The 21,848-nt window shown below is 47.8% G+C and overlaps 1 protein-coding gene across 2 annotated transcripts in view; it reads left to right on the top strand.

The window, feature by feature from the left end:
• LOC142436710 (thyrotropin-releasing hormone-degrading ectoenzyme-like) overlaps positions 1-19,035 on the top strand; it is a 323,943-nt gene extending 304,908 nt beyond the window's left edge. For both annotated transcript variants that reach the window (XM_075540189.1, XM_075540186.1), the window contains one exon: positions 16,872-19,035. The gene's annotated coding sequence lies outside the window, so the exon portion shown is untranslated. The remainder of the gene's footprint in view (positions 1-16,871) is intronic.
• The last annotated feature ends 2,813 nt before the right edge of the window (positions 19,036-21,848 follow it).

The following is a 21,848-nucleotide window of genomic DNA, read 5'->3' as shown; positions in this document are numbered from 1 at the left end:
TGAAGACAAACGTGTGCATAAGCAAATGTGGTGAAGAAAGCTGATGGTGCCTGGCTGTCAAAAGATATAGCATCTGGGATCTTTAAGGCTCAAAGATAAACAAGTGGCCACCTAGTTCAGAAGCAACAAAGCCCACATGGAAGAAACACACCAGCCTGTGTGACCACGAGCTGTCGAAGGGATCATGAGGTATCAAGAATCAAAGAACAAAAAATCATATCATTGAAAATGTGGGTGAGTGCAGAGTGGAGACTCAAAGCCCATTGGTAGCCAACCGGACACCCTTTACTGAAGGGTTGTAGGGAGGAGATGAGCCAGTCAGGGTGCAGAGTAGCAACGATGAAACATATAACTTTCCTCTAGTTCTAAAATGCTTCCTCCCCCCACTCTCATGATCCCAATTCTACCTTACAAATCTGGCTAGATAAGAGGGTGTACATAGGTACAGATAGGAACTGGAAACACAGGGAACGCAGGACAGATGACTCCTTCAGGACCAGTGGTGAGAGTGGCGATGCCTGGAGGGTGGAGAGAATGTGGGGTGGAAAGGGGAAATTGATTACAAGAATCTACAAATAGCCTCCTCCCTGGGGGAGGGACAGCAGAGAAGAAGGAAGGGGGAGACTTTGGACAGTGCAACATATGATAAAATAATATTAATTTATGAATGATGAAGGTTTCGTGAGGTAGGGGGGAATGGGGAGGGAGGGGGAAAATGAACAGCAGATATTAAGGGCTCAAGTAGAAGGCAAATGTTTTGAGAATGATGGTGGCAACAAATGTACATATGTTCTTTTAAAAAAAAAAAACCTTTTATTATTTAAGCTTAATTTATTCCCAAGCCATGAGTTTTTGCTTCTTCAGTTTCTTCTGGGAAATCTTTTTCTTCAGTGCAACCTCCTCTTCTGGCTTGGGAACGATTTGTTCCTTCTCAGTCAGGATCATTTCAATGTGGCAGGGGGAGCTCCTGTGTGGATTAATCTAGCCAAGAGCTCTGTAAGTCCGGTGGTGCATCTTGGGGGCTTTGTTCACCTGGATGTGCTCGATGACCTGAGAATCCACATCTAAACCCTTAAGTTCAGCATGACTTTCTGCATTTTTAAGCATGTGAACCAAAAATTCAGCACTCTTTTTGGGCTACCAACTCTGGGTCCCACCCCACTGTTTGGCCTGGGCACATCTACCAACACCATCATTGTCCCGTCGGAAAGGCACACACTGCTTATGCAGAGTGACGTCTTTCAAGTATTTGGTGGCTTTCCAGATGTGCATGCCTTTGATGGCCCGGGCAGTTTCACGGGTGTTTTTGAAGTGGACCCGGAGATTCGACCCTCTGTATTTTCAGGATTTTGTAGGGTTTTCTGGATCAAATGAGTAGCGAACCATTTTAGCAGGTCACCTCAGGCCGCTACAGTTAGAGGAAGAGCCTGTACATATGTTCTTGACACAATGCATGTATGTATGAATTGTGATAAGAATTGCACGAGCCCCCAATAAAATGATTAAAAAAATAGAAAAGAAAGGTGCTTGGCCCTGTGGGGCCAGGGTGCGGTGGTCCAGTGGGCTGGGGGAGGGCCAGAAAGGGGAGCCGACCTCCACGGCGGACGGCCCTGTAGCCTGGAGCACCTGCTGTCCCCGCTGGGTGGCGCACTGGTGCAGCTCCTTCTGGGCCTCCAGCTTGGCCCGCAGCTCTTGGTGGACACTGAAGCTTTGGGCTCCACTGCCGGGGTCTTGGGGCTCCTCCACCACCTGCAAATCTCACTGCACACTGGCTGCCCAGGAGGCATAGTCTTGCACCTGGAGCCTGGGAGAGCACGGGAGAGCACGGGGTGAGGGGACCTGGTACCGAGGCAGCGTCACAGCCGGCCTGAGTCCACCAACACTCATGTCCAAACCTCCATGTCTCTGCCGCTCAATCCCACAGCCTTACCAAGTGTCTACTCGGCCTCAGCTCTGCCCGCCACCCCTCCTTCCCACCCAGTTCTCCAGGGCCAATGAAGTCCCTCATGGGCCGCTTGATAGCTTTGCCCACCCATCCACAACTTTTCCAGACCCCCACTTAGAGGTAGCCTTTGGTGGCCTTGTGTGAGAGCCGAGGGACTCAGGACTCTTGTCCCTTCACTGCCTCACTGTGCAGATGGAGGTTTTTGGTGTTTTTTTTAAATTTAAATTTATTTATTTTATTGGGGGCTCTTACAACTCTTGTTACAATCCATACACCAATTGTATCTGACATAGTCATACGTATATTGCCATCATTCTTTTCTAGACATTTACTTTCTATTGAGCCCTTGGGATCAGCTCCTCTTTTTTTCCTCCTCCCCCAATCATGGTTCCTTGGTAGATTATAGATTGTTATTATTTTCATATCTCACATCGACCATTGTCTCTTTTATCCTCAGGTTTCTGTTGCTCCTCTCCCTGCGAGGGGTGTGTGGTTATATGTCATTCATTGCTATCGGTTCCCGTTCCTCCCATCCTCTACCTCCCTTCCCCCTACCCTTTTGGTATCTCTATTCCCATTCCTGTTCCTGGGTTCCATGTGTCGTGAGTTTTATCTCTTGCTAATACCTATTCACTCTAGTCCAGAGTGGGAAGCGGCACTGGGGTGATGATAGTGGGGGGTGAGGAGGCCTCAAGTTGTCAGAGGCAGATTGTGTGATTCATTGGTGCGATCCATGTCTCCTCAGGGGGGCCTCCACCCAGTGGGACACAGCATCTGGGAGGCTTGTGGCTTTCTCCTGAGATAGCATGGTGGCCAAGGGCCTGAGCATTGAGTGTGGGACTCTGGGCCTGGGGTGGCAGCACTTGCAGAAGCCACCCCCTCCCCCAGGCACCCACCTGGATACGGACGAGCACGTGAGACAGTTGGCTGTGAACTTTGAGGGTGGCCTCAGCGTCTCAGAGCAGGTGGGGTCTGGCCTGAGTCAGCTCCCACAGCTCCAACCAGGCAGCCCTGCCCCCAGGCGGGGGTCAGCAGTTATCCCAGCATGCTCATTCCTCCCCCTCAGCTTCTGTCTGGTCAACCCATCAGCTTCCTGGCTGGGTTTAGAATTTGTCCTAAGCTCCCAACGGGCCACCGTCCTGAGATCTTGCTCGGCGCTTTAGGCCTTTCTGCAAAGTCTCCTCCCAGGAGCCCATTATCACTAGCAGTTTACCCCTTGCTCTAACGATGCTCTAGGAGGCCTGCTTGGGAAGTGTTGGGCTGTTGCCTGGTTCAGTCCCACTAACTGCTCCTCAGGATAAATAAGAGGTTCCCTGCTCCTGGAAAGATTTACTGACTTGCAAACCCTCTGGAGGATCCCCATGAGTCAGCAGGTGGGGTCATTCTAAAGCCCAGCACACGGCAGGTAGCCACGTTGTGTGCCACCCAGGCATGCTGTGTGTTTGGAGGAGACTGCACACCCTTCAAAGGTAGAAGCTGCACCCCTCCATGGTTCTTGCATGCAGCAAATGCCGGGCCCCTGAACTCTGGGCCAGCCTCTGGGCTAGGATCATGGGCAAATTGGGATCTCGCCTAAGCTCCATCTGGGCTGGAAACGCAGTAGCTTGTACTGTGACCTGGGTCAGCCTGGGGCTGTGCAGGGCATCCTCAGCCCAGCTCAACTCTTCCCAGAACGCCCCTGCAGGTGCATTGAGCCCGTGGCTTGGGAAAGTGACCCTGCTAAGTGGGCTTTGTGACCAGGCTCCCTGATGAACCGACCCAGCTTTGCCTACTCCACAGGCCGCAGACAGCAGGGGCTGCCCTGGGTTCCCTGAACTCGGGTCCTCTCCAGAGACAGTGGTTTGGCAGAGCCGCAGCACAGCAAGGGTCTCCCTGGAAGCCTCTTCATCCCATGCCCAGCACCTCCTCCCAAACTCACCCCTGCTCCAGGTTGCTGGTACTCACTGTAGGTCCTGTCACCACTGCTGGGCCCTGGGGGCAGTGCTGGGCCGCCACTCCAGCAGGCTCTCCGCTAGTGGGGCAGGCTGCCCCCTGGTGGCCACCCATCTTCACTTGGTGCCGAAACATTGCAAACTTGGTTAAGAGGAGCTGAGAAGAGAGGAGAGGGGTCACAGGGGGCCCTGGCTGGTGGGCTGTGAGACACCTCAGTGAGTGACTGGGCAGGGCAGGACTGAACAGCCACAGAACTTGCCCCTCTACGCAGAGAGGGGAATAGGAAGCCACAGCTGTCCTCAGTCCAGACTGATGTTCCCCATCAGCCCCTTGTGCATGCAGCCCCCCTCCACTACCCGTCTTCATTCGGCTCCAGGGCACCTTCCTTGCCCCTAGCCCCTTCCTCACTAGGGTGTGCTCATAGTCCTCTCTCCTCTGGCCACCTGCTGCTGGCTGCTCAGCCAGCTCTGCAAGTCCTCGACTTCCCTCAGGAAGCCCTGCAGTGCCAGCATCCTCTTCAGATCCTGGCCCCTGTGGTGACAGCCTGAGTCCCCCAACAGTTAGTGTACATGTGTCCACACTCTGGAGGTCAAGGGACCCAATCAAAGGGGCTGCCTGAAGGACAAGGTTCTTCATGGTCTTTGCCCAGGCTGCTCCTCTGGATTCAAGAAGCAAACCCAGGGCATGGGGAGTTGGGGCTGGCGAGGGTGTGGCTGTGGGGAAGGGCATTTGACTGGAGCCAGGGAGCTGAGCCCCTGCCCTGCAGGCTCTCCTCAAAAGTTTGTGGGAAGAGGAAACAGTGAAGGACTCATCTTTTCCTGACAATGTCAACATGGCCTCTGTCACGGTTCTCTTCAAGGCAGGGGTAGCATCTAGGGGAATAAGCAACCCCAGCCAGGTTTCTGGTACCCACGGATGCAGTGACCCTCACTGTTGGGCTGCCAACTCCCGCAGTGTCTGCAGCTGCTTCCAGAGCTTCCCCTGCATCACACCCAGCTGCTCTGAGACCTCAGTTACAAGGATCTACGTATAACTTCCTCCCTGGGGGATGGACAACGGAAAAGTGGGTGAAGGGAGACAAAATATGTAAGATCTGACAAATAATCAAGGGTTCATGAGTGAGGGGGGAACAGGGAGGGCGGAGAAAAATGAGGACATGATGCCAGGGCCTTAAGTGGAGAGCAAATGTTTTGAGAATGATGAGGGCAATGAATGTACGGATGTGCTTTACACAACTGATGTATGTATGGATTTTGATAAGAGTTGTATGTGCCCCTAATAAAATGATTTTTAAAAATTAAATCATTATAATTTCTAAGGACAATGCCATTTGTATTTCAAAGCAACATTCACGAAAGCTATTTTTTCACCTTCACTATCTTCTATTTAGTTTTAGATAGTGAAAAAACAATTCTTATGCCTTTTTATGAGATGTAATGCAAGTAGACATAAATTTATGCATAATTAAAAATTTCAATGAACAAAATATTTTGTTAAAGAATTTGACCTTTTGTGAAAATCATCGAAAGCATATAGCATTTTATTGAAGGGTTGGGAATTTTTTTCCTCTATTTTATTCTAGTATTTGGTCTGAGGTTCTTACGGCATATTCTGATTGTTGTCATGTAAGAGAATGTACATTCCATATAAGAGAAAACTTTCCTTATAATATTTTCCTATCCATTGCTTCCTGCTGAATCTCTCATTTGTTCTTTTATCATTATTTTTTCCTATAAAAAACCCCAGGCTGCTTAATTTTATTCTTATTAATCATTTATATAAGTTAGGAAAATATTTATTATATATACATTTTTATTAAAAATCGTTTATTGGAGACTCTTACAACTTTTGTTGCAATCCATATTGATTGCATCAGGCATTTTGTACATATGTTGCCTTCATTCATTTATAGACATTTCTTTCTTTTTCTTTTTTAAAATCATTTTATTGGGGCTCATACAACTCATCACAATCCATACATACACCAATTGTGTAAAGCACACTTATACATTCGTTGCCTTCATCATTCTCAAAATTTGCTTTCCTCTTGGGTTCCTGGAATCAGCTCATTTCCCCTTTCCCCTCTCCCCCTCTCACCCTGCTCCTCTTCCTTCATGAACCCTTAATAATTTATAAATTATTATTTCCTCTTATCTTACACTGCGCGGCGTCTCCCTTCACCCAATTTTCTGTTGCCCATCTCCCAGGGAGGAAGTTATATGTAGATCTTTGTGATCGGTTTCCCATTTCTACACCCACTTCCCTCCCAGTATCGCCACTCTCACTGCTGGTCCTGGGGGGTTCATCTGTCCTGGATTCCCTGTGTTTCCAGTTCCCATCTGTACCGCTGTGTATCTTCTGGTCTAACCAGGTTTGCAAGGTAGAATTGGGATCATGAGAGGTGGGGGGAGGAAGTGTTTAATAACTAGAGGAAGGTTGTGGGTTTCATTATTGCTACACTGAACCCTGAGTGACTCATCTCCTTCCCACTACCCCTCCACAAGGGATGTCCAGTTGTCTACAGGTGGGCATTGGTCCCCCGTCATGCACTCCCCTCATTCACGATGATATAATCCCCACTCCCGCCTTTGTTGCTTGAAAACTGGTCCCCTCAGCACTTCATGATCACACATGTTGGTGTGATGCTTCCATGTGGGCTTTGTTGCTTCTGGGCCTGCTTGTTTACTTTCAAGCCTTTAAGACCCGGGACGCTATATCGCTTGATAGCCGGGCACCATCAGCCTTCTTCACCACACTTACTTATGCACACATTCATCTTCAGCGTTTATGTGGGGAAGGTGATCACACAATAATGGTTTTTGTTCTTTGGTGTCTGCTACCTGATCCCTTCAACACCTCGTGTTCACTTAGGCTTGTGTGCTTCTTCTCTGTGGGCTTTGTTGCTTCTGAGCTAGATTTCAGCCTGTTTGCCTTCAAGCCTTTAAGACCCCCAGAGTTTCATTATAATGTGCAGAGAGTGGCTATGAGCCAAACCCACTCGACTGCACCCAACAACAATAACAACAGGACTTGTGCTTCTAACAATATGCTGAAGAAGACCTTAAGAGAATCTCCCCTTCGTTTAGAGCAGCGGCTCTCGACCTGTGGGTCGTGTCTACTTTGGGGGTCAAACAGCCCTTTCATGGGGTGGCCTTAATTATAGCAGTAGCAAAATTACAGCTATGATGTAGCAACAAAAATAATTTTATGGTTGGTTGGTCATGACTACATGAGGAACTGGATGAAAGGGTCGTGAGTAAGAATGTTGAAAACCACTGTCCAAGAGGAAGACTCAATTCTTGATACAGTTGAAGGGCAACAAAATAGAGTCAGCCCCAATATAGATGGGATAGCACAGTGGCTGCAACAATAAACACAAGCCAAAGAAACACTGCAAGGATGGCACAAGACGGGACAGTGTTTCATTATATTGACATAGAGTTGCTATGTGTCAAAATCCACAAGAAAAAAATAGGACTTGTTTTTCTAACAATGTACCTAAGTAGACCTTAAGAGAATCTCCTATTAGTTTAGCGCAGCGGTCCTCAAACTGAGGGTTGTGACCCCTTTTGGGGAACGAATGACCCTTTCATGGCAGTGGGCCGTTCATTAAAGTGGAAAAATTAGAGTTATGATGTAGCAATGAAAATAATTTCATGATTTGGCAGTCACCACTACATGAGGAATGGTATGAAAGAGTCGTGGCATTAGGAAGGTTGAGAACCACTTCCCTAGAGGAAGACAGAATTCTTGGTAGAGTAGAAGGGCAGCAAAGGAGAGGCAGCCCCTACAAGATTGATTAACCCAGTGGCTGCAACAATGAGCACAAGCAAATGAACAACTCTGAGCATGGCATTGGACTGGGCAGCATTTCATTATATTGTGCATAGAGTTCTTGTGACCAGAAACCCACTCAACAGCACTCAACAAAAATAACTACAGGACTTGTGCTTCTAACAATATGGTGAAGTAGGACTTAAGAGAAAGTCCTTTAACTTTAGAGCAGCAGTTCTCAACCTGTGGGTCGCGCCCCTTGGGAGGGTAGAATGACCCTTTCACAGGGGTGGCCCAATTCATAACTGTAGTACAATTACAGTGACAAAGTACCAATGAAAATAATTTTATGGTTGCTGGTCCCCACTAAATGAGAATCGATATGAAAGGGTAGTGGCATTAGGAAGGTTAAGAACCACTTCTCTAGGGCAAGACACAAATTTGGTACAGATGGGAAGGAAGAGAGCAGCAGTCTCCAACAAGTTGGATTAGCACAGTGGCTGCAACACTGAGGCCAAGCACACAAGCACGGTGAGGGTGGCACAGGACAGGGCAGCGTTTCATTATATTGTGCATAGAGTTGCTAAGAGTCAAAACCCACTCGACGGAACTTAACGACAATAACTACAGGACGTGTACTTCTAACAATATGCTGAACAAGATCTTAAGAGAAACTCCTCTAAATTTAGAGTAGTGGTTCTTAACTTGTGGGTCGCGACCCCTATGGGGTTTCAGACGAGCCTCTCACAGGTGTTGCCCAATTCATAACAGTAGAAAAATCACAGTAATGGAGTAACAATTAAAAAAATTACTGTTGGAGGATCACCAAAACATTAAGAATTGTATAAAGGAGCCATGCCATTAAGAAGGTTCAGAAACACTGCCCAAGAGGAATACACAAAACGTGGTACTGCAGAAGGGCAGCAAGTGAGAGGCAGACCCTACAAGATGGAATAGCTCAGTGGCTGCAACAATGAGTGCCATCAACAAACCACTGTGAGGACGGCACAGGACGGGGCAGCGTTTCATTATCTTGTGCATAGAGTTGCTGAGAGTCAAAACCCACTCGATGGCAACTAACAGCAACACAAAAAGGACTTGAGCTTCTAACAATATGCTGATGTAGATCTTAAGAGAAATCCTCTTAGTTTAGAGCAGGGTTCTCAACCTATGAATCACGAACCCTTTTGGGGAGTGAGTGGGTTGAATGACCCTTTCACAAGGGTTGCCTGATTCATAAGATTAGCAAAATTACAGTAATGAAATATCAGCGAAAATTTTGTATGACTGGGGGTCCACCACTATATTGGGAACTGCATGAAAGGGTCGTGGAATTAGGAAGATTGAGAACCACTGTCCGAGAGGAAGACACAAATGTTGGTAGAGTAGAAGGGCAGCAAAGGAGAGGCAGCCCCTCCAAGTTGGAATAGCTCAGTGGCTGAAACAACCAGCGCAAGCAAAGAACCACTGTGAGGAATGCACAGGATGGGGGAGCGTTTCGTTATATTTTGCATAGAGTTGCTATGAGCCAAAACCCACTTGAAGGCACCTAAATACAATAACCACAGGACTTTTGCTTCTAACAATGTGCTGAAATATATCTTAAGAGACATTCTTCATAGTTTGGAGCAGAAATTCTCAACCTGTGGGTCACGATTCCATTAGGGTGATGAACTACCCTTGCACAGGGGTCGCCCAATTCATAGCAGTAGCTTCATTACAGTTATGAAGTAGCAATGAAGATAAATTTATGACTGGGATTGTACCCACTACATGAGGAGTGGTATAAAAGGCCTGTGGCATTATAGGAAGGTTGAGAGCCACTGTCCTCGAGCAAGACAGAAATCTTGGCAGAGCAGAAAGGCAGAAAATGAGAGGCAGACCCCCAGATGATAGATTAGCGCAGTGGCTGCAACAATGAGTGCAGACAAGAAACCACTGTGAGGATGGCACAGGACGGGGCAGCGTTTCATTATCTTGTGAGTAGAGTTGCTGAGAGTTGAAACCCACTGGGCAACACCTAACAACAATCACTGTAGGACTCATGCTTTTCACAATATGGTGCTGTAGATCCTAAGAGAAACTCCTCTTAGTATAGAGCAGTGGTTCTCAACCTGTGGGTCGCTAGCCCTTTGGGGGGGTCAAATGACCCTTTCACAGTGGAGGCCTGATTCATAACTGTAGCAAAATTAAAGTTACGAAGTAGCAATGAAAATAATTTTATGATTGGGGGTTCATCACTACCTGAGAAAATGAATGAAAGGGCAGTAGAGGGGCAGCAAAAGAGAGGGAGCCCCCCAAAAGTTGGATTAGCCCATGGCTGCAACAATGACAACAAGCAAAATAACCACTGTGAGGTTGGCACGAGACGGGGTCACGTTTCATTATCTTGTGTATAGAGTTGCTATGAGCCAGCACACACTCAAAGGCACCAAACAAAAACAACAGGACTGTGCTTCTATGAATATGCTGAAGTAGACCTTAAGAGAAACTCCCCTTAGTTTAGACCAGTGGTTCTCAAACTGTGTCACAGTGCCTTTAGAAGACTAATGAACTTTTCACATGGGTGGCCTGATCCATAACAGAAGCGAAATTACAGTTATGATGTAGCAATGAAAATATTTTATGGTTGGGGTGTCACCACTACATGATGACTGGTATGAAATAGTAGTGGCATTCAGAAAGTTGAGAACCACTATTCTTGAGGAAGACACAAATCTTGGTACGGAAGGGCAGGAAAAGAGAGGTAGTCCCTAACAAGATGGATTACCACAGTGGCCGCAACAATGAGCGCAAACAGAAGAACCACTGTGAGGATCCACAGGGCAGGACAACGTTTCATTCCATTGTGCATAGAGTTGGTATGAGCCAAAACCCACTCGAAGGCAGCCAAAAACAAGAACAGGATTTGTGCTTCTAACAATATGCTGAAACATACCTTAAAAAGAAACTCCTCTTAGTGTAGAATAGCAGTTCTCAAACTGTGGGTCGTGATGCCTTTTGGGGGGTGGGGGAGAGAATGACTATATCACATGGTGGCCTGATTCATAACAGTAGCATAATTTTAGTTATAAAGTAACAAGGAAAGTAATTTTATGATTGGGGGGGTCACCAATACATGAGGAATGGTGTGAGAGAGTCGTGCATTAGGAAGTTTGAGAACCACTGCCCTAGAGGAAGACACAAATCTGGGTAGAGTAGAAGGTCAGCAAATGAGAGGCAGTCCCCCAAAAGATGGATTAGCACAGAGACTGCAACAATGAGCGAAAGCAAAAGAAAAGTGTGAGGGTATTAGAGGATGGAACAGTGTTTCATGATACTGTGCATAGAGTTGTTATGAGCCAACTATGAGCCAAACCCACTCGACAGCCCCTAACAACAATAAGAACAGCACTCGTGCGTGTAATAATATACTGAGCTATACCACAGGAGAAACTCCTCTTAATTTAGAACAGCAGTTCTCAACCTGTGATTTGTGACCACTTTGGTTGGTTAACAACCCTTTCACAGGGTGACTAGATTCATAAGACTTGCAAAATTACAGTTATGGAAAAACAGTAGAAAAAAACCTTAATGCTTTGGGGACCACCACTACACATTGGGAAGTGTATGGAAAGGTCATAGAAATAGGAAAGGTGAGAAACACTGTCCTAGAGGAAGACGCAAATACAGTAGAAGGGCAGCAGAAGAGAGGAAGTCCCTACAAGACGGATTTGCACGGTGGCTGCAACAATGAGCGCAAGCAAAGAACCACTGTGAGGATGATGCAAGTCTGGGCAGGCCTGTATTATATTGTGCACAGGGTTGCTATGAGCCGAAAACCTCTCCACAGCCCGAACATCAATAACAGGAGGAATCATACATCTAACAGTATGCTCAACTAAACCTTGAGAGAAACTGCTCTTAGTTTAGAGCAGCCGTTCTCAACTTGTGAGTGGTAAATCCTTTGGGGGTGTTCAAATGACCCTCCCATAGGCGTGGGCCGATACGTAACAGTAGCAAAATTACAGTTATGAAGTAGCAACAGTATAATTTTTTTGGTTGGGGGGTCATTACTACACGAGGCACTGTATGAAAGGGTCGTGGCATTAGGATTGCTGAAAACCACAGTCCTACAGGAAGACACAAGTCTTGATACAGTTGAAGGGCCACAATATAGAGTCAGCCCCCAAATAGATGGAATAGCATAGTGGCTGCAGCAATGAGCTCAAGCTAAGGGAACACTGTGAGGATGGCATAAGATGGGGCAGCGTTACATTATATGGAGCATAGAGTTGCTATGAGTCAGAACCCACTCGACTGCACCTGACAACAAAACAACAGGACTTGTGTTTCTTATAATGTGCTGAAGTAGACCTTAAGAGAAACTTCTATTAGTTTAGTGCAGCGGTTCTCAACTTTTGGGTCACGAGCCCTGTTGGGGGATGAATGAACCTTTCATAGTGGTCACCCAGTCATAACAGTAGAAAAATTAGAGTTACAAAGTTGCAATGAAAATAATTTTATGATTTGGCAGTCAGCACTATATGAGGAACGGTATGAAAATGTTGTGGCATTAGGAAGGTTGAGAACCACTGCCCTAAAGGAAGACATAAATCTTGGTAGAGCAGAAGGGCAACAAAAAATAGCCAGCCCCCCCCCAATATGGCTCCAACAATGAGCACTAGCAAACAACCACTGTCAGGATGGCACAGGTCTGGGAAGCATTTCATGATATTGTGCATAGAGATGCGATGAGCCAAAACCCCCTCCGCGGAACTTAACAACAATAACAACAGGGCTTGTGTGTTTAACAATATGCTGAAGTAAATCTTAAGAGCAACTCTTTTTAGTTTACAGCAGGGTTCTCAACATTGGGTCGTGAACACTTTCAGGTGGGGGGTGTTTCGAAACACCCCTTCACAGTGATGGCCTGATTCATAACAGTAGCAAAAGTACAGTTATGAAATATCAATGAATATAATTTTATAATTTTATGTTTGGGGTCCACCACTACATTGGGAACTGTACGAAAGGGCCGCAGAATTAGGATGTATGAGAAACATTGTCCTAGAGGAAGACACAAATGTTGGTACAGCAGAAGGGCTGCAAAAGTCAGGCAGCCCCTACAAGATGGAATAGATGCAGCAGTGAGCGCAAGCAAAGGACCACAGTGAGATGGCACGAGATGGGGCCGAGTTTCATTATATTGTGCATACAGTTGCTATGAGCCAACACACACTCAAAGGCACCAAACAATAATAAAAAGAACTTGGGCTTCTAAGAATATTCTGAAGTAGACCTTACGAGAAACTCCTATTCGTTTAGACCATTGGTTCTCCAACTGTGTGTCGAGACGCCTTTGAGGAGACTAACGAACCTTTCACATGGGTGGCCTGATCCATAACAGAAGCAAAATTACAATGATGATGTAGCAATGCAAATATTTTATGGTTGGATGTCACCACTACATGAGGAATGGTGTGAAGTGGTTGTGGCATTTGGAAAGTTGAGAACCACTGCTCTAGAGGAAGACACATATCTCGGTACAGAAGGGCAGGAAAAGAGAGGCAGTGCCCAACAAGATGGATTAGCACAGTGGCTGCAAAAATGAGTGTGAGCAAAGGAACCACTGTATGGAAGGCACAGGACGGGAAAGCATTTCATTACATGGTGCATAGAGTTGGCATGAGCCTAAACCCATTCGAAGGCACCAAACAACAGGATTTGTGCCTCTAACAATATGCTGAAGAAGACTTTAAAAGAAACTCTTAGTGTAGAGTAATAGTTCTCTAACTGTGGGTCACAACGTCTTAGGAGGGAACAATGAGCATTTCACATGGGTGACCTGATTCATAACAATAGCAAATTTATAGTTATGGTGTAACAAGGAAAATAATTTTATGATTGGGGGGGGGGGGGTCACTAGTACATGAGAAATGGTGTGAAAGAGTCATGGCATTAGGAAGGTTGAGAACCACTGCCCTAGAGGGAGACATAGATCTAGGTTCAGTAGAAGGGCAGCAAAAAGAGGCAGCCCACAGCACGGTGGAATACAACAGTGGCTGCAACAATCCGCACAAGCAAAAGAACCACTGGGAGGATGGCGCAGGAGAGGAAACCTTTCCATCATATTGTGCTTAGAGTTGCTAGGCGTCGAAAGCTACACAACAGAATCTAACAATAACTATAGGATTTGTGCTTCTGACAATAGGGTGAAGTAGATATTAAGAGAAACTCCTCTTAGTTTAGACCAGCGGTTTTTATCCTGTGGTTTGCGACCACTTTTGGCGATCGAATGACCCTTTCACAGGTGTGAAATGATTCATAACTGTAGGAAAATTACAGTTACGAAGTAACAATAATGTTATGATGGGGGTCACCACTACATGAGGAACTGTGTGAAAGGGTCATGGCATTAGGAAATTTGACAACCACTGCCCTAGAGGAAGACACAAGTCTTGGTACAGTTGAAAGGCCACAGAAAAGAGGCAGCTACCCAAAAGTTGGATTAGCACAGTGGCTGCAACAATGAGCACAGGCAAAAGAACCACTGTGAGGATGGCATAGGATGGGAAAGCATTTCATTATATTGTGCATAGAGTTACTATGAGCCAAAACCCACTCGATGGTACCTAACACCAATAACAACAGAACTTGTGCATCTACCAGTATGCTGAATTCTATCTTAAGAGAATCTCCTCTTAGTTTAGAGCAGGGGATCTTCACCTGTGTGTCGCGACCCCTTTGTGGGTATGGAATGAAAATTTCACAGGGGTGTCGTGACTCATAACAGTAACAAAATTACAGTTATGAAGCTGCAATGAAATCATTTTTATGGTTGGGGGGGTCACCACTAAATGAGAATCGATATGAAAATATCATGGCATAAGGAAAGTTGAGAACCACTGCTCTAGAGGAAGTCCCAAATCTTGGTATGAAAGGGCAGGAAAAGGGAGGCGGTCCCCAACAAGATGCATTAGCACAGTGGTTGCAACAATGAGCGCAAGCATAGAACCACTGTGAGGATGTCACAGGACAGGGCGGCGTTTCATTATATTGTGCGTAGAGTTGCTATGAGACATACCCACTCGACGGCACCTAACAACAACAACAAATGCACTTGAGCTTCTAACAGTATGGTGAAATAGACCTTATGAGAAACTCCTCTAAATTTAGAGCAGCGGTTCTCACCATGTGGGTCGTGACCCCTTTGGGACTTAGACGAACCCTTTACAGGGTGGCACTATCCATAACTTGTAACAAAATGAGAGTTACGAAGTAGCAAAGAATATAATTTTATGATTGGGGGTCTACCACTACAAAGGAAACTGTATGATATTTATATTTGCATGTACATGTCTTTGTCTAGACTTCTATAAATGCACTTTGACTCCTAGCTCTTTCCTCCATCTCCCTTGACTTTCCTCCTCTCCCACTACTATGCTCCGTCCCCACCTGGGTTACAGCTATACCTCTTCTTTACGTAACCTTACCCTTGATCATTCCCTACCAGGCCTGCCACTTCCCCTCACTACCATTTTGAGTCCCATGTTGTTCCCTTGTCCCTGTGTTTGTTAACACCACTTCCTTACCCCCCCGCACCTCCCCCTATCCCAAGTGCCCCCGGAACTGTCGGTCCTGTTGTTTTTCTTCCAGATAGTTCATCCAGCCTGTCTTATTTAGAGAGACCTGTGGAGCCACTACCATGCACAAAAACAAGACAGAGGAAAACAAAGCAACAGTATAGAACCAGACAACAAAACAACAAAAACAAACCACTGACAAAGAACAAAACAAAACACATCAAGAAAGAAGAGCTTGTAGTTAGTTCAAGGATCATTTGTTGGACCTTAGGAGTGTTTTCCAATCCAGTCTGTTGAGGCACCACAACCTGGCCCCAAAGTCCACTTTCAGCATTCCCTGGGGACCTTGCCACTCCATTCCCTTGCTGTTCCACTGCACTCCACCACATTTTGCCTCGGTGTGGTGGAATCAGGTTAGGTGCAATTCGCACACTGTGTCTCCAGTGCTGTCCCCTGTATCACCCTTGGTCACTGAGGGGCATCATGTCTCATAGTGGGGCCAGCCATGTTGTTCTTTTTGTGGACTGGCTGCTCTGAGACTGGAACTCTTTAGGGGAGTAGAAAGCCTCATCTTTCTCCCTTGGAGTGGCTGGGGATTTCAAATTTGCCATTTCAGACATTGCGTTCAGCAGCCCAACACATAAACCCTATACCCCACCATAGCTACAGAAAACAATAAAGAAACAAAATCCAACAACACTCATTGCCATTGGGTGCATAACAATCCAATCGAGAGAAAATACTCCGGCTTCCTGGGTTTCCAAGGCTATAACTCTTTGTAAAAATAAAAGTGTATTATGTTTTCAGTGAAAGTTTACATAACCGATTAGGTTTTCATTTAACAAATTCTCTACTTGTTTAGTGATATTAGTTACTTTTTTCAATAAAAAGGAAAGCAGAAAATTAAAAAAAGAACAAATGAAAAACGTGTTAAGAGTAAAGACAAATGATAAGATGTTAATTTTTAACCTAATCATATCTGCAACAATACACTTTCTGATGTACTGACGGTGAGCAGGGTTTAATCCCATCCTTGGTGAATGGTCCCAGGGGATTTAATGGAGGCTTATTCTCTGTGGAATCTCTGCCAATGCATTTTGAGTTTTTATACTCATTTAAGGCTATAACTCTTTATGGGAGAAGAAAGACTCATCTTTCTCCAAAGGAGCGACTGGTGAATTCCAACTGCTGACCTTGCAGTTAATAGCCCAACACATAACCCATTATGCCACCAGATGAGAGATTTGTCTCTGGGTGCCTTCCAATGCAAGCACTACAATTATGCAAGGAGGATATTTTTTTCTGTACTGGAGCCAGGTCAAGTCAGAACCAGTGTGTCCATGGTTTGCAGCGAAGTCAGAGGAAGAAGAGGGTAGACTGTCTATAACTTCTCATAGCCCAGGGAAATGCTAGGCCTGGAAGGGGTCATGCTGGCTCAACCATATTCAGAAAATCTGCACACTAACCTCCCCGGCTCAAATAATGACCAGCTCCATGTCTCTGAATATCACCTAAAAGCAAAATAGTGAAAGCACCATTTCCATTTCATAATAATTTTACTAAAAGTAAAGTTCAATTCAGTGATGTGAAGAAGCTGGGAAAATTATCTTTTCATTTCTTTCTTTTTCTTTCCCTCCCTTTCCCCTTCTCCACAGAACTGAGAGGCAGAAGGAATAAAGGCATCATGGCACCAGCTGGAGGACACCGTGGGGTCAGGGTCACCATTTAACTTATGCTTCTCCAGTTTGGAGGGGCAACTGGATGTCCTCATTTGTGAATTTGCTTATTAATCTTTTTGAGTTAACAAGGTCATGGTAAAAAAGGATTGTTGGTGTTTTTGTTAGGAACCTTCTAGTCCAGTCCAACTCATAGTGACTCAATGCATCAGTGCAGAGCTCTCTAGACCAATGGTTCTCAACCTGTGGGACCCTTGCACAGGGTGACTGTAACAAAGTTACAGTTATGAAGCAGCAATGAGAATATTTTTATGGTTGTGGAGGTCACCACAACATGAGGAACTGTATGAAAGGGTTGTGGCATTAGGAAGTTTGAGAACCACTGCTCTAGGCTTCTCTATGCTGTAATCTTTACAAGAATGAGTTGCCTGGTTTTTCTTCCAAGAACAGAGCCACTGGTGGGTTCAAACCTTCAACCTTTTGGATAGCAGCTGAGCACTTAACCATTGTGCCTCCAGGGCTCTTTGATAAACTCTATTAGAGGGTCTTAACCATTGCAACCCCATGGATTCTTTTGGCATTTATGAAAGGCTATGGAACACCTGCCCACTCCCCAGAATAATATTCCCAATACCTCCAATGAAATACAGAATCACAAAGGCACAAATTGTATTGAAATGCAGTGATAAAAATAAGACATTGGATTTGTGGCAAATATACATGTTAATAAATACATTAAATATGATCTGATGGTGGGTCTAATAAACCAAACCCACACCATTGAGTTGATCCTGACTCACTGTGACCCTATATAAAATTCCTCAGGCTAAATCTTGACAGGAGCAGATCATCTCACCTTCCTCTCAGAGAACAACTGGTGCCTTTGAACTGCCAACCTTGAGGTTACTTGCCCAATGGCTCACCCACAGCGTCACCGTGAGTTCTAGATAGTGATGAGCATGAACTGTACTCAATGATGGCTGCAACGACTAGCATGGGGTGTGAAAGCATGTAGAATTTCTCTCGGTGGTAATCGCATGGCTATTCAGAACACAGCTGTGGACATGCTAAACTGCCCTGCGAGCTTAGGGAAACTAACTCAACCAGGATTGACCTCATCCAATTTGACATTGCTCCCCAGCCTGCTGGGGCTCAGTGGCTCAGTGTTTGGGTCCCTTGTCTAGATACCAGGGCTGGCATGGAGAAAGTCATTCCTCTGCAGCCTTCTAGTGTGTGGGGGAAGATATTAGTGTTAAGCATTGGCAGGAAATTGCTGGATTTTCCTGGCAGCCACATTCTTAATAACCATTTACTGGATACATATTATATTCTGAGGGTAAATTGGTGGTTCAGTTGTAGAATTCTCCTTTTCCATGTGGGAGATCTGGGTTTGAGTCCAAGACAATGAAACTCATGTGCATCCAACACTTATTTGTCAGGGGGATGCTTGGTTATTGCTGAGGTACTGAACTGATTCTGTGTTGCTATGATACTGAAATGGGGAAGCTTGGTTGGGTGCGGCTATGAGACTGAACCTGTTTCTGTGATGTGTCCAGACTAAGATGAGCGATGAAGAAGAGCCTGGCATTCTACTTCTGAAAACCAGTTAACGAAAACCCCTGTGAATCACAATCTGATGCACAACCAAAGAGATGGTGCAGGACCAGGGAAAATATTGCCCATGGAGTCACTGGGAGCTGGTTGTCACAGTGAGTTGGACTGGAGGCTGACTCAACAGCAGCTAACAACCATTGTGTTCCAGGCACTCGATTTGCTTTAAAAATCTAGCTCAGCCTTCTGGTACAGGGAAGTGATTAATCATGCCTACTTTATAGCACACCGTGAACCCTGATCAATGTCAGGCCCTGCTTGTGTTTTGTCCCTCCTTTTCCACATTCACAACACTTCCATTCCCCTCTTCAGACTAATACCCCCTGCTGGGTGCTTGGTGTGTGTGTGTCCTTATAGGCATACAGCCATGTGCACTAGACCATGCTGCTTGGTGAACGGGCTTTCAGCTTCCATGAATGGTACTGCAATATAAATCTCATTCAGTTTCTGACCTTTTCAACTCCTTGCAATGTCATTAAGAGTTATTGCCATGCTGCATATCAATTGCATGTGCTGCTGTGTGCCACTTGGTCATGAGCAATCATCATCTTTCTTTTGTTTCCTTCTTCAGTTGTCTGTTGATTGGCATCCAATTCGGCTCCAACTCTTCTCTACTGCAGGTATCAGTGTGGTGACCATTCTTGTAAAAATGCCCCAAGGGCCCTGTGAATTGGATAAAAAGCTTGGCCTATATACCCAGGAATTATGCGTTGGGCTGCTAACCCCAAGGTGAGCAGTTCCAACCCACCAGCTATTCCATGGAGCAAAGAGAGGCTGTCTACTCTCGTAAGAATTTAGTTTTGTAAACCTAAAGCAGCAATTCTACTGTGCCTTGTAGGGTTGCTAATGAGGAAGAATCAACTGGGGTTTTGTTTGTTTTTCTACATCCAGGAGAGAGCTTTGATGGGGGAGATATTAAGTGCTTGGCTGCTAACCCAAAGGTCAGTAGTTTGAAGCCGTCTTCCACACACTGTGGGATAAAGGCACGGCTGTCTTCTTCCCAATAGAAGCCTTGAAAACATCGTGGTTCATTTCAGCTTTGTTTGATATGGTCACGAGGAATGAAAGTCAACTCAGTGACTGAGCTTCTTTGGTTGTACACCCAGGAGGGGCTCACTAGGTCCTAGGGTCCATTCAATGGACTTTCACTAAGCTCTGCCAGAATGCTGTGCAGCAAACCTGCATCATTAGCAGTGTTTCTCTTCTTTCCCCGGATCTCCAATGACACTTGGTATGTTTGTCTTTCTAACTGTTGCGCGTTTGATGGTTTTAAAAGGCCAAGCACAATAAACTCATCTATCCCAGGCACTTTATGGTTCTGTAGCAGACACTTAGGGTTGCCATGCCATATTCCTTTGACCCATCTCTGACACCATTCTCACTGCATTCCAGTCAATACCGACTCATAGCGATCCTGTGGTTGGGCGCCCAGCCCTAAGGCCTAGGGAGATCCAGGCCTGGGGCACTCCAGCCCATAGTCTTAGGGAGCGCCAGGCCTGGGGCGCCCCAGCCCTTAGGCTTAGGGAGCCCCATCCTGGGACGCCCAAGCCCTTAGGCTTAGAGAGCCCCAGGCCTGGGGGCACCCAGCCCTTCGGCTTAGGGAGCCCCAGGCCTGGGGCGACCCAGCCCTTAGGCTTTGGGAGCCCAAGGCCTGGGGCGCCCCAGCCCTTAGGCTTTGGGAGCCCCAGGCCTGGGGAGCCCAGCTCTTCGGCTTAGGGAGCCCCAGGCCTGGGGCGTCCCAGCCCTTAGGATTAGGGAGCCCCAGGCCTGGGGGCACCCAGCCATTCGGCTTAGGGAGCTCCAGGCCTGGGGCGCCCCAGCCGTTAGGCTTAGGGCGAGCCAGGCCTAGGGCGCCCCAGCCCTTAGGCTTTGGGAGTCCCAGGCCTGGGGCGCCCCAGCTCTTAGGCTTTGGGAGCCCCAGGCCTGGGGTGCCCCCGCCCTTAGGCTTTGGGAGACCCAGGCCTGGGGCGCCCCCGCCCTTAGGCTTTGGGAGCCCCAGGCCTGGGGTGCCCCAGCCCTTAGGCTTTGGGAGGCCCAGGCCTGGGGCACCCCAGCCCTTAGGCTTTGGGAGTCCCAGGCCTGGGGCGCCCCAGCACTTAGGCTTTGGGAGCCCCAGGCCTGGTATGCCCCAGCCCTTAGGCGTAGGAAGCCCCAGGCCTGGGGCGCCCCAGCCCTTAGGCTTTGGGAGCCCCAGGCCTGGGGTGCCCCAGCCCTTAGGCTTTGGGAGGCCCAGGCCTGGGGCACCCCAGCCCTTAGGCTTTGGGAGCCCCAGGCCTGGGGCGCCCCTGCCCTTAGGCTTTGGGAGCCCCAGGCCTGGGGCGCTCCCGCCCTTAGGCTTTAGGAGCCCCAGGCCTGGGGTGACCCCGCCCTTAGGCTTTGGGAGCCCCAGGCCTGGGGTGACCCAGCCCTTAGGCTTTGGGAGTCCCAGGCCTGGGGTGCCCCAGCCCTCAGGCTTTGAGAGCCCCGGCCTGGTACGCCCCAGCCCTTAGGCTTAGGGAGCCCCTGGCCTGGGGCGCCCCAGGCCTTAGGCTTTGGGAGCCCCAGGCATGGGGCTCCCCAACCCTTAGGTTTTTGGAGCCCCAGGCCTGGTACGGCCCAGCCCTTAGGCTTAGGGAGCCCCTGGCCTGTGGCGCCCCAGCCTTTAGACTTTGGGAGCCCCAGGCCAGGGGCGCCCCTGCCCTTAGGTTTTGGGAGCCCCAGGCCTGGGGCGCCCCAGCCCTTAGGCGTTGTGAGCCCCAGGCCTGGGGCACCCCCGCCCTTAGGATTTGGGAGCCCCAGGCCTGGTATGCCCCAGCCCTTAGGCTTAGGGAGCCCGAGCCGTGGAGCGCCCCAGGCCTTAGGCTTTGGAAGCCCGAGGCCTGGGGCGCCCCAGCCCTTAGGCTTTGGGAGTCCCTGCCTGGGGCGACCCAGCCCTTAGGCTTTGGGAGCCCCAGGCCCGGTATGCCCCAGCCCTTAGGCTTAGGGAGCCCCTGGTCTGGGGTGTCCCAGGATTTAGGCTTTGGGAGCCCCAGACCTGGGGGGCAACTGCCCTTAGGCTTTGTGAGCCCCAGGCCTAGGGCGCCGCAGCCCTTAGGCTTTGGGAGCCCCAGTCCTGGGGCACCCCAGCCATTAGGCTTTGGGAGTCCCAGGCCTGGGGCGCCCCAGTCCTTAGGCTTTGGGAGCCCCAGGCCTGGTAGGGCCCAGCCCTTAGGCTTAGGGAGCCCCTGGCCTGGGGCGCCCCAGCCCTTAGGCTTTGGGAGGCCCAGACCAGGGGCATCCCAGCCCTTAGGATTTGGGAGCCCCAGGCCTGGGCTGTCCCCGCCCTTAGGCTTTGGGAGCCCCAGGCCTGGGGCACACCAGCCCTTA

This window comes from Tenrec ecaudatus, unplaced genomic scaffold, assembly GCF_050624435.1.
Source record: "Tenrec ecaudatus isolate mTenEca1 unplaced genomic scaffold, mTenEca1.hap1 Scaffold_547, whole genome shotgun sequence".
NCBI lineage: Eukaryota > Metazoa > Chordata > Mammalia > Afrosoricida > Tenrecidae > Tenrec > Tenrec ecaudatus.
This window is presented reverse-complemented; position numbering and strand designations above follow the sequence as displayed.